The sequence below is a fragment of the Pongo pygmaeus genome, chromosome 15 (assembly GCF_028885625.2).
Source record: "Pongo pygmaeus isolate AG05252 chromosome 15, NHGRI_mPonPyg2-v2.0_pri, whole genome shotgun sequence".
In the NCBI taxonomy this organism is placed as follows: Eukaryota; Metazoa; Chordata; class Mammalia; order Primates; family Hominidae; genus Pongo; species Pongo pygmaeus.
The window spans coordinates 49,211,374-49,224,836 of record NC_072388.2 but is presented as its reverse complement, the minus strand read 5'-3'; the positions used below and the strand labels follow the sequence as shown (position 1 = coordinate 49,224,836).

At 41.0% G+C, this 13,463-nt stretch overlaps 1 protein-coding gene across 3 annotated transcripts in view; it reads right to left on the bottom strand.

Annotated features, from left to right (window-relative positions):
* The window catches only part of ATL1 (atlastin GTPase 1), a 102,060-nt gene that overhangs the window by 87,501 nt on the left and 1,096 nt on the right, over positions 1-13,463 (bottom strand). The window lies entirely within an intron of this gene.

Here is a 13,463-nt window from a genome sequence, read left to right as displayed (position 1 = left end):
TTTCTAACTTATTTTCCTGTTAACCATTTTAATAGCCTGTAAATATAAGATGTTCACCTAAGTAAAAACCTTAAAGATCCCCCCTCCCCCTGTGTCCATGTGTTCTCTTTGTTCAACTCCCACTTATGAGTGAGAAACACCGGGGCCGGTCAGGGGGTAGGGGGCTAGGGGACGGATAGCATTAGGAGAAATACCTAATGTAGATGACGGGTTGATGGGTGCCGCAAACCACTATGGCACGTGTATGCCTACGTAACAAACCTGCATGTTCTGCACATGTACCCCAGAATTTAAAGTATAATAATAAAAAAAACCTTAAACACATGGGCATTTTGCTGATAATTCAGAAGATTTTGCTACTTTCATTGAACCAACTATATTAAATTAGTCTTATTTGTCAAAAAAACACACAAACAAAGATCATTCTGGTTTTGGCTGGGTTTACAGTCTTATAACTTTCATGTCAAACTCTGACATCTTAAAATATCTAGCAGAGGCAAATATAAAACTTACCTAATCAGTAAACCCAGACAAAAATGTATGCTGACAATTCTGAAGACATTTCTATTTTATTTTACCAATAATTTTAAATCCAGCTTATTAAAGATTACTAAATTTACATAAACTTTAAAAGTACTTGACTTTACCTTAATGTATGAGTACTCATTTACTTATAAGCCAAGTTGGTAGCATGTCAGGCATAACATATAACACATGTACATACATATAAACATATTTAAACATGTATGCTCTCACACACACATGCACACACACACACCCCCAGTACCTTTTACTTCAGAACTCTAGCTATGAAACAGTATTATAAACTCATCAGAGTATAAAGGATAACTGGATCCAAATTATTTTTGACAAAATTGGGACCCCTTCACGTGGCTAAACTTTATTTGCCTAATAGGTAATCCAGTGAAAGCTGTGGACAAAAATTTTGGGTAAAGTAGTTTTCATAGCAGGTTGATTTTTTAAAAAACTTCTTTTACCCTCTTTTTTTTTCTTCAGTTTCAAATGAGTTTCTAACATTTACATTTTAGTTAGAATTGTCTGAACTGTGTAAGAAAAACAAAATCCCCAAGTGGCTTTGAATTAGCAGTACCATAAACAGTGAGTTTTATTTCAACACCAGTAGTTTAATAACAACAGATTCAAAGCAGGCAGAAAAGAAAAGAGAGAAATAGAGAGCTTCAGAAGATCTGATGAACTATAGTTGAAGGTGAAACATTTGAGCTCTGGATTTTTCTTGCTGTAATTTGGCCATCAGTTTAAAAAGGTGCACAAGGATGAGTCATAATATGTAACCAGCTGGAGTCCTAGAAAACCTGGCACGCCTTTGAACTTTCCCGTTTCTGGAAACATAAGCTACAGGAGTTCCAACCCTTCCTCCCTTTTATCTACCTTCTCCACCAAATCCCCAACCAGGGCCGACATGGATACTCGCATGTGCCTTTCTAACTGCAGCTCCTCCCTTAACTTTTGTATCTATTTTTCCTGCTTTAACAATTTCTCAGCAGCCAGTCTTACCACAGCAACAGCACATCTGCTATCCTTATTGTACTTTAACATCTTAGGTCCTTGCACTACATGCTTACTCCCCACTGGAATTTTCTAAGCATCCTTGTACTCAAGCAGCAGCCCACAAAGGTCGAGCAGTTGGACAATTTCACCCCACATGGATGCCGTCGACCACCCTGGGATTCCCACTGCAGACACCCCTTCCTGAATCTTCCTTTGGTCTCTTAGATCCTGTTTGTGATGCCAATTGTTACAAGAAAAGCCCAGGATTTTATAGAAAAATGGCCTCCCAAACTGGGAGGGAGCTGAGACCAAAAAGTGACTCAGACAGTTCAGTTTGGCAAGTAGATGAGTTTATTAGGACTTACATACAGGGCGCTCCTGAGCAGCAGCAGGACAGCTCTAGAGATCTGTGCTACTTTCCATCTCTAAACTGCCTTTAATTTTCTGGCTCTTTGCCTACTGTGTTTGAGCAATGAGACTGTTTTTCTTGGTAGGTTCCCAGATACTCTCTGTGATGTTTGGGTTCTCAGAAACACCTGTTCCTTGGCTGGGCATCATGGCCTTGGCTCACAGCCTGGCCTTCCAAGTTCAAGCAGTGGACACACACCCTTCAGTAATCTGGTGAGGGACCTGTTACATTATAGTTGGCTTCCTTTTTTTTTTTTTTTTTTTTGAGAGTGGGTCTCACTCTGTCACTCAGGCTGGAGTGCAGTGGTACAATCATAGCTCATTGCAGCATCCATCTCCTGGGCTCATGCAATCCTCCTGCTTCAGCCTTCCGAGTAGCTGCATTTATAGCATCACGCCACCATGCCTGGCTAATTTTTTCCCAACTTTTAGTAGAGATGAGGTCTCACTATGTTCCCCAGGCTGGTCTCAAACTCCCGAGCTCAAGCAATCCTCCCACCTCAGCCTCCCAAAGCTCTGAGATTACAAGTGTGAGCCACCACTGCCCAGCCACCTTATTTTCTAATGCTGGCTCCTCTTATGTTTTCAAAATGGCAGTTGCCATTCTAGTCACATCAGAAGAAGACACCCATGCCTAAAGACAGAATAAGTCATGCCTGTGTCTTGTGTACCCTGTTAATAGCAAGGAAAACCTTCCTAGAAGCACTCCAGCAGACTTTTCCTCCTGTGTCATTGTCCAGAATTGTCCAAGCCTAAACCATTCCTTTAATAAGAAAAATAAGGCTAGACCAATCAAGATTTATTCCCTAAGACGGGGGAGTGTCTCAGTCTCCCCTGATGGACATAGCCACTTGGAAAAGGTCAACAAAATTGTGGTTCTGATAGTAAGCACAGAGAAAAGAGGGTAGTTATTGGGCCCAAGGGCCAAAGTGATCATCATGGCTTCCACTTTCCCATAACCCTTGACTCATACCTCATCTGGTGGGGTCACCCAACCTTAGTCTCAGAGGATTCAAGTCCTTAGTGCTCTCATCTTCATTGGGTTGCTTTAGTTTCCCACTGTCCAGTAATATTAGAGATGTGAATACTAAGAGACACCCTAGTGAATACCTGGGATTCCAGACATAGTCTTCCTTGTTCCCTTTGTGGAGCAATAACCAATTTCCCCATGGTAGTTAGAATCAATCACCCCAACCAGTACAATGACCCCCTTCTCTAACTGTTGATTTAGTGATCTGAAGACTCCAAAATAGCCAGATGGCAGTTTCAGCTTCCCGTTAAATAGAATTGTGAACATGTCATCTGGGGAAAGCATCAATCCCTTGGGCACTAGGGCCTCCAAACCCACCAAGTCCAATGCTATAGGGACAATACAATAAAGACAAAGTTGTAGAGAAAAAAAATTTCAAGAGAGTTATTAGGAATAATAGAAGAGCCACTCCTACCTCTGCCTCTTGGTTCACAGGCCCATGCATTCTGAATATTGAATAGATGACAACATATAATGGTGACTGGGTTGAGTCCTATACTACATCCTTACAGGGGTTTTCTCTCAGCCAGCACCACGATTGATCCTTCTGCATACTTTCCTCCATCCTATCAAACTAGCTGTTCCTGAGTGATGGGTAAGATCAGTTCATTCCATGGGCATGACTCTGCTGCCACACTTCCCTCATAATAAAATTACTTTCTTGCTCAAAGATATTTGTGATACATGGTGATAAAACAAGACATTCCATAAGCCCATGAATTGTGGCACTAATAGAAGCTTTCCAAGCAGCGAAGGTAAACCTCTACCTAGAATATGTATCTATTCCCGTGATGACAGATCACTCTTCCCTCTATAATGAACGGAATCTAGTGAAATTAAACGGCCACCAGATGGTTGACTAATCTGTCAAGGGAACAGTATCATACTGGGATCTCTGCAATGGCCTCTGCTATAAGCAGATTAATCACTCCATAGTGGCAGTAACTGAACTATCCTTGGCAAGTAGAAATCCACATTGTTGAATCTAATGTTAGCCTACATTACTATGGTCACGTAGGCCCACTGAGCAAGCACTAGAGTGACTGTGTAAAGAGGCTGATTGACACCTGTAGAACAGATCTTCTTGTGTAACTATCGAGATGGATGCCCTCTGCTGGGCAGTATTGTAGTTCACAGATATTTTCACAATGTGGGCAATTTTAAGAATCCATCCATAATACTTCTCCCACTGACTTCCTTATCTCAAATCCTCTTCCTTCCAAGTAATTGACCAGCCTATTAGCTACTGTGCATAAATCAGTACAGATCCATACCTCAGATCAACTCTTCTTCCTAAAAAAGAGGACAACCAGATGTATTGTTCCAAGTTATATCCACTAGGAGAACTTCTCCTCCTCACTATCTTTCAGGGCTGCCCCATTATGGTGTGGGCACAGAATTCTGTGGCTGGCTGCTTCAAGTTGATGCTAGCATATTATGCAGACCATTAATAAACCAAGCCTAAACTTTTTCTTCCCCTGCTAAATGGCTATGAGCCTATAGATAAAAAACAGGTGGCAAAGAAGTAAGGGCAGGTCCAATGGACATTTGTTCCATGTGATTTACTTGTGTCTTCCAGATCATCTCAGGCCACCTCAGTGTATACTCTTCCATTTGACAATGGAATTCTGCTGCCCATGTTCAACTTACGATCCAGTAAATTAGGTAACACCCAATTTCTTTTCTTTTCTTTTCTTTTTTAAATTTTACTTTAAGTTCTGGGATACCTGTACAGAATGTGCAGGTTTGTTACATAGGTATACATATGCCATGGTAGTTTGCTGCACCTATCAACCCGTCATCTAGGTTTTAAGCCCCGTATGCATTAGGTATTTGTCCTAGTGCTCTCTCTCCCCTTGCCCCCAAACCCCTCCCACTGACACCACAGGCCCCCCGTGTGTGATGTTCCCCTCCCTGTGTCCACGTGTTCTCACTGTTCAACTCTCACTTATGAGTGAGAACATGCAGGGTAACTCCCAATTTCTAAAGAGCGGTTCATGTCACATAGTTACTTAGTATCCTATGGTCAGGAGTCTAGCCTCTACTAAGGTCTAGAAGTAAATCAAGAGTTGCCTTTCAAACAGACAATAGCCGTCAGCAGATAACAGCATATTCTTTTCTTTTTTTTTTTTTTTTGGGACGGAGTCTTGCTCTGTCGCCCAGGCTGGAGTGCAGTGGTGTGATCTCGGCTCACTACAAGCTCTGCCTCCCGGGTTCACGCCATTCTCCTGCCTCAGCCTCCCAAGTAGCTGGGACTACAGGCACCTGCCACCGCACCCAGCTAATTTTTTGTATTTTTAGAGAGACGGGGTTTCACCATGGTCTTGATCTCCTGACCTCGCGATCCGCCTGCCTCGGCCTCCCTAAGTGCTGGGATTACAGGTGTGAGCCACCGCGCCCGGCCAACAGCATATTCTTATACCAAAATCCTAGGGGTCTGCATTGGGATTCTCCTACTGGGCTTGCAAGAGACTCCATACAGTTTCCTGTTTACCATTGGGTCTGCTGAATCCTAAAGCCTAAGTGTCAGGGCAGCTTGCATCATAGCCTGGACCTTCTGTAGTACATTATGTAGTTTCAAGTGATATGAACAAGGTGGCTGTCATACAGGTTACATGGGTCAAAGAGTAGCAAATGCAGTACATTGTCTCAAAATACAAACAGGCCAAACAAACACTGTGCATCTTTAACGTGGATGATACAAGGTAGAGCACTACTTCTTTTTTAGAAATTTCACTAATGTGTCAGGTTCCTGAACTGGGTTTATTGCTCGTTCTCTGGTATTAGTGGTATTTTTTAAAGTATGTAGGGTGGTTGCTACTTCCTGCTCACAAGGTGCAATTTGCATAATGTTATCAAGATAAAAGACTACCATGACATTGTACTGGATATCAAGGAAACAAAGGTCCCTCTGGAATGATACTCTATCATAGAACAGAAGTCTTTAAATATCCCTGAGGTAATACAATGACAGTGCTGTTGCAATCATGTGAAACCAAACTGCTTCTGATTATTTTTTGCTGATGGGAATTGAAAAGAAAGCTACTTTCTAGTTTTCAAGTCAATAGCTACCTTCTAGGTGCCAAGAGCTGTTCTGATTTGCTCTAGTAAAGATCCCCTATATGTGGAACCACAACTATGACTGGCATCAACATTTGATTAAATTTTTAATAATCCACAGACATTCTCCAAAACTAGTTTGGCTATTGCATGAGCCAAGAGGAGTTAAAAGGAAGACTTGTATCTTTCATATCTTTAATGGTGGCACTAATCTCTGTAATTTCCCCAGAGATCAGATTTAATTTTGGTATTCTACTTTGGCATGGGTAAGAAGTTAGCTAGGGAGGTTACACTTGTTCCTACCTATCATAATAGCTCCCTATAAACCTAATGTAGGAATTCTGCTACTCAATATATCTACACTCACATATATTTTGGGACTGGAAAAATAACTCCAGAGTGGATCTTTAGTCCCACTTGACTTTCTTAAATCTCTACTTTAATCACTGGAATTTTGGTGGTATTTTGAGACTGCAGAGATTAGTATTTACAGCTAATATCAATTAACCTCCAGAATGTATGAGAATCACCCATTCCTTAGTTTACAATCACCCTGGTAAAAGGCTACAAGTACCTCTGGAAATGGCCTTAGGGAAAAGTCACTGTTTATACCTGGCTGCACTATGGGCCTCTCCCTCAAAGACATCTGCCCTCACCCTTAATTAAGGGACTCCAGGTTTGTGAATTGGTTTATGTCTAAGATTCAGGTAATATGTCTTGAATCTCTATTACAGAGATTTCAGTTAGGTTTCTACCAATCAGTCCCAGGATTTTTCCACCTACGTATGTCAAATAGCACTTAAGTAGGCTGATGGTTTTATTCATTCCTAGAGACTCAGGGATCAATAGGATACCACCACCTATCCTTGCAATCAAAACATCCTGATTTCACTTCTTCCTGAAGGTTATTATAGTAACTGTGCTAAACATGTCTTTGACAGTTGAGCCACCTGGCCTCTACCAGGATATAAAATCATGGATCCCAGTTTCAATGTGGGCTCCCAATCATCATCTCTAATCTACTGAGGGCAGCCACAGAAGAATTTTTCAAGGATATCTGTTCTCCCTCATTCAATGCCTTGAAAAGAGTAAATTGTATGGGCCCTCCTGGGCATGGTATGAATAGAGTTTGACTAAGCAGAATGACTATAATAGAGCAAATCCAACATCCCATCTCCCTAAACCTTGATATTCTTTCTTCTACAGTATGCCAGGGAAATTCTGGCATCTCAGCATATAGATTGTAAGCTATTATTGAGACAAGCTTCTAGTAACCCACTTAGAAGGACTTCCAGATGCTCAAGTCAACACAGCAAATCTGAATCCCAGGTAAGTATTTAGCAAGATCCTACAAATTCTTCATTGTATAAGCTCTCCTCCAAGAGCATTCCGTGTACTTCCCCATTAGGGCTATACTGAAACTCTCTCTTCTAACTCATGTTTAAAGTTCTAAGCCTCATTCATATCCGCTCAAATGCCCCCATCCCATGTCATAGGTCCTAGGCCATCTCCACCAGTGCCCTTACCTTAGCATAACAGAACTAGGTCTCACGTTTAATTAACATTGCAACTCCAAAGCCTTTATAGTCAGGCCCTGGACTTGATCCTCAGCCATATCTTCCCCTTAGCTATAAGAGATAATGGATTTCTTCAAAGCTGTCAAGGAAGTTTTCTGATTTTCTATTCATGCCTGGTATTTGGAACCCAAAGCTATTTGTTTTTTTTTTTTTATGTCCTCTCACAGAAGCAGTCAGAAGAGCCAAATGACACAACAATTTTAGTAAACCTCACTGTTATAGCAGCTAAGTGCTAGAGATTGATCTTTCAATGTTGTGCCCTACACTGACACTCCATTTCATGCCACTACTGATAGTTTGAGTAATTGTGATGCCACTCCATGCTATAGAATACCAGTGTTTCATTTTCCTTGGCAAGTAGTTTATACAAGTAATCATCAGATATGTGAGTGATATCATCCTAGAAAGCCATTTTGAGAGTCTCTTTTCTGAGACTAATTCTAATCCCTATAACTTTATCAATCGGGTTTTTGGGAAGAAAAAGCACAGAAAGAGAATATAATAAAAGGACCATTTATAAAAATCAAAGCTGGGCACAGTGGTATGCACCCATAGTCCCACCTACTTGGGAGGCTGAGGTAGGTGGATTGCTTGAGGCCAGGAGTTTGAGGCTGTGGTACAGTATGATAGCACTTGTTAATAGCCACTGCATTCTAGCCTGGGCAACAGAGCAAAACCCCATCTCTAATAAATAAATAAATGATTAGAGGACAGAGTGTTAAGCGAATCACCAATAGATAGCGAGGAATCCTGAGATTAGCAACAGTGGAAAGCCATTATTATCCTTGCTCTGCAGAGACAAAGAAAAGGAGAACTTACTGGAATCCTGCAAGAGCTATGCAGCTGTAGGATAGGATCCCAGCCAAGCATTGTAGCTTTTTCTGCTCATAACACTAGTCTACATGAGGTGTGGGCAAACTTTGGGCACCCTTTTGAACATACCTGTTATTGTGTGAGGAAACCAATAAGGAACAGCATAAGATTATGTGTAATCTGCTATCTTTTTCTTAGCTATGGAATTTGCAGACAAAATCAATTTGTGAGTTGAATATAGAAATCCTTCTACCAATTTTCACATAAATCTTAAAACCACTCTGACAATAAAGGTTAATAGAAACAGCTTTTTAACTGTATTAGTCTGTTTTCACACTGCTGATAAAGACATACCCAAGACTGGGCAATTTACAAAAGAAAGAGGTTTAATTGGATTTACAATTCCACGTGGCAGGGGAAGCCTCACAATTGTGGCAGAAGGCAAGGAGGAGCAAGTCACATCCTACATGGATGGCAACAGGCAAAGGGAGGGCTCATGCAGGGGAACACCCCTTTTTAAAACCATCAGATCTCATGAGACTTATTCACTATCACGAGAACATGACAGGAAAGATGTGCCCCCATGATTCAATTACCTCCCACCAGGTCCCTCTCTCACATGGGAATTCAAGATGAGATGTGGGTGGGCACACAGCCAAACCATATCATTCTGCCCCTCGCCCCTCCCAAATCTCATGTCCTCACATTTCAAAACCAATCATGCCTTCCCAACAGTCCCCCAAATTATTAACTCATTTCAGCATTAACTCAAAAGTCCACAGTCCAACGTCTCATCTGAGATAAGGCAAGTCCCTTCCACCAATGAGCCTGTAAAATCAAAAGCAGGTTAGTTACTTCCTAGATACAGTGGGAGTACAGGCATTGGGTAAATACAGCCATTCAAAATGGGAGAAATGGGCCAAAACAAAGGGGCTACAGGCCCCCTGCAAGTCTGAAATCAAGCGGGGCAGTCAAATCTTAAAGCTCCAAAAATGATCTCCTTTGACCCCATGTCTCACATCTAAGTCATGCTGATGCAAGAGGTTGGTTCCCATGGTCTTGAGCAGCTCCGCCCCGTGGCTTTGCAGGGTACAGCCTCCTCTGGCTGCTTTCATGGGATGGTGTTGAGTGTCTGCAGCTTTTCCAGGTGCACGGTGCAAGCTGTCAGTGGATCTACCATTCTGTGATCTGGAGGACAGTGGCCCTCTTCTCACAGCTCCACTTGGCAGTACCTCAGTAGGAACTCTGTCTGGGGGCTCTGACCCCACATTTCCCTTTCACACTGCCCTAGCAGAGGTTCTCCATGAGGGCCCTACCCCTGCACAAAACTTCTGCCTGGATATCCAGGCATTTCCATACATCGTCTGAAATCTAGGCAAAGGTTCCCAAACCTCAATTCTTGACTTCTGTGTACTAGCAGGCTCAACACCAGGTGGAAGCTGCCAAGGCTTGAGGCTTGCACCCTCTGAAGCCACGGCCCTAGCTCTATGTTGGCCCCTTTCAGCTGTGGCTGGAGCAGCTGGAATGCAGGGCACCAAGTCTCTAGGCTGCACACAGCACAGGGACTCTGGGCCTAGCCAACAAAACCACTTTTTCCTCCTAGGTCTCCGGGCCTGTGATGGGAAGGTCTTCCATGAAGACTTCTGACACGCCCTGGAGGCATTTTCCCCATTGTCTTGGGAATTAATATTCAGCTCTTCATTACTTATGCAAATTTCTGCAGCCCACTTGAATTTTTCCTCAGAAAATGGGATTTTCTTTTCCATTGTATTGTCAGGCTGCAAATTTTCCAAACTTTTATGCTCTGCTTCCCTTATAAGACTGAATGCTTTCAACAACACCCTAGCCACCTCTTGAATGCTTTGCTGCTTAGAAATTTCTTCTGCCAGATACCCTAAATCTTCTCTCTCAAGTTCAAAGTTCCACAAACCTCTAGCAGGGGCAAAATGCCACCAGTGTCTTTGCTAAAACGTAACAAGAGTCACCTTTGCTCCAGTTCCAACAAGTTCCTCATCTCCATTTGAGACTACCTCAGCCTGGACCTTATTGTTATATCACTATTAGCATTTTTGTCAAAGCCATTCAACAAGTCTCTAGGAAGTTCCAAACTTTCCCACATCTTCTTGTCTTCTTCTGAGCTCTCCAAACTGTTCCAACCTCTGTCTGTTACCCAGTTCCAAAGTTGCTTCCATATTTTCAGGTAACTTTTCAGCAACATCTCACTCTACTGGTACCAATTTTTTTTTTTTTTTTTTTTTTTGAGACAGAGTTTCGCTCTTGTTGCCCAGGCTGGAGTGCAATGGTGCAATCTTGGCTCACCACAACCTCCACTTCCTGGGTTCAAGCAATTCTCCTGCCTCAGCCTCCTGAGTAGCTGGGATTACAGGCATGCACCACCATGCCTGGCTAATTTTGTAGTTTTAGCAGAGACAGGGTTTCTCCATGTTGGTCAGGCTGGTCTCAAATTCCCGACCTCAGATGATCAGCCCACCTTGGTCTCCCAAAGTGCTGGGATTACAGGCATGGGCCACTGCGCCAGACCTCAATTTAATGTATTAGTCTGTTTTCATGCTGCTGATAAAGACAAACCTGAGACCGGGCAATTTACAAAAGAAAGAGGTTTAATTGGACTTACAGTTTCATGTGGCTGGGAAGCCTCACAATCATGGCAGAAGGCAAGGAAGAGCAAGTCATGTCTCTTTGCGGCAGGCAAAGAGAGGGAGCTTGTGCAGGGGAACTCCTCTTTTTAAAACCATCAGATCTCATGAGAGTTATTCACTATCATGAAAACAGCATGAGAAAGACTTGCCCTCATGATTCATTACCTCCTACCAGGTCCCTCCCACAACATGTGGGAGTTCAAGATGCGATCTGGGTGGGGACACAGACAAACAATATCAGTAACATATCTGATGATCAATTCAAACTGGATGAAAGGGATATCGACTGCCTTCCTCACCTCTTCTTTTTAAAACTCTCATCCTAATGACCTGATACTGATCCTGAATGAGATACATGTTCTATTGCCATCCAGAACAAAATACATAAAAATTGTCCTATATTTGGAAAACATGGTTTATGCCTCAAAAGACAAGTGGCCCTAATTAGTAAAACAATAGTTTAATAATAATTATTTAAAAATCCAAATCATAATTGTGGCAATGTCTTCCAACATTTAATTGATTTCTGTTTAACAGATCTATAGAGCAGTCAACTGAATCACAGAGTTACATGTTGAAATTAGTTTATGTTGGCAGATTAATCAGGAGATTACTATATTGCTTAAATCTGTATGTTCAATAGACTAAAGTTATTGTCCTTATGCTCTGTCCTATCACACTTGAAGGTTTAATTAGCCATTTTGTCTTGGATAATAAATTGTGAACCTTAGCTTTATATAAGATAAAGCATTTTATGTCCCCCAATTCTTTTTTATTCAGCCTTGGCTAAAGTTAGAGCTGAAATTAGAGGCCACAGATTACAGTCAGTATTTTACTGAAGAACTTTCAAAGAAGGGAAGTACATTACAAAGCATGTGGCAAACCATTATCATATATTATACTGATAAGGTAAAAGCTGAAAAATATTTACGTGTCAGCATGAAGACACAAAGAATGCATGACAATTAGGTTGGAATGAAGGACATATCAAGCCATATTTATTCTTATTCCATACCTTGTCATATGAAATTGGGTGGTTTGTAAGAAACTCTCTGGTCAGTTACCATGACATAACTAACATATTATTACATAAACTTCAACCTTGAAATTGTTTGCTTAATTGTCTAGGATGTAAAATTAAATTTTCTCAGTGTATATTTAAGTAAATTGAATTTGCATTTCTTTACAAAGCAACCCACTTCACTGATCTTGTTAAAATTAACTCAACCAGTATTTTAAAAATCCTTAAGATTCTTTTGGAGTTAGTATAAAACAAATGTTTTCCTCTTTGCATGAATTGCGGTACAAGTAAAATAATGATTATAGCAGACACATTTTTTAACCAGCACATAGAGTCTTGACTTTTTCCATGCTATCTGCCTCTAGGTTGATGGTCAAAGCATATGGATCCGCCATTACTGGCAACATAAAATATCTGCACTCCAGGGTCTTGTTGAAGCCTATGACCTCAAACATTTCATTGCCTAATTCATTTTAAATGCTGTATTTCAAGAATAATATGCTTAAAGGATTGTCAGGATATTTGTCCTTGTCTCAAACTGGGCATTCAGTTTCTACTTTATGAAGAAGGCTCATTAAATAAAATTTTTGGAAGTCTTTGCATTAGGAAAATATATGCCTCTTTCTTGATCAATTGGTTACTCTTGATCTCAAAAACACTATAAAATCCTCTGGTTGGCCAATTTGTCGCACTGTTCTGGTTTCGTATTTTCCTTCTCTTTAACTTCATACTAGTTTGCCCACTTATTTTTATCTTGTTTTATAGTATGTGTTTTCTGTAGGCTGCCTGAAATTCCCTGGAGTAAGGCAAGTGTAAATATGTAAGAATAAATATATTTCAGACTAGATAAAGGATCAATACTTATATGGCCAGAGGAAAAAATCTCAAATGAATCTATGACAGTAAACAAGTACTAAGATACCAATAGAACATTCGAAGAGATTTTGAGTCATCAAAGCCAAAAGTATGTGCCCACCAAAACAAGTGCCAAGAATCTTTGAAAGAAGGAACTGTTCTTCAACAATTTTTTCAATGCAGCAAACACATAGGCTTTGTCCATGGAGCATGTAAGTCTGGCCTTACTTATGTTCCCCAAATAAGTGCCCTTTGTGTGTGGAGCACAAGAAAATACATATATGCCCTGTCCTGTTAAGGTACGAATTTAATTTCTACATTATACAATTATCAACAATAAAGAGTATATTTCTCAAGAACAGAATTAAAAATTGGATGTTCAAAGCCACATGCCAACATCTCCAACTTGCTCTTTTGTGATGTTTCAGTCACTAAATGCAGTGGCTGAGTGTTATCTGACTTTTCTGTTCAAATTCTCTATGAGGCTCTAGAAATAACTTAGCCAGTAT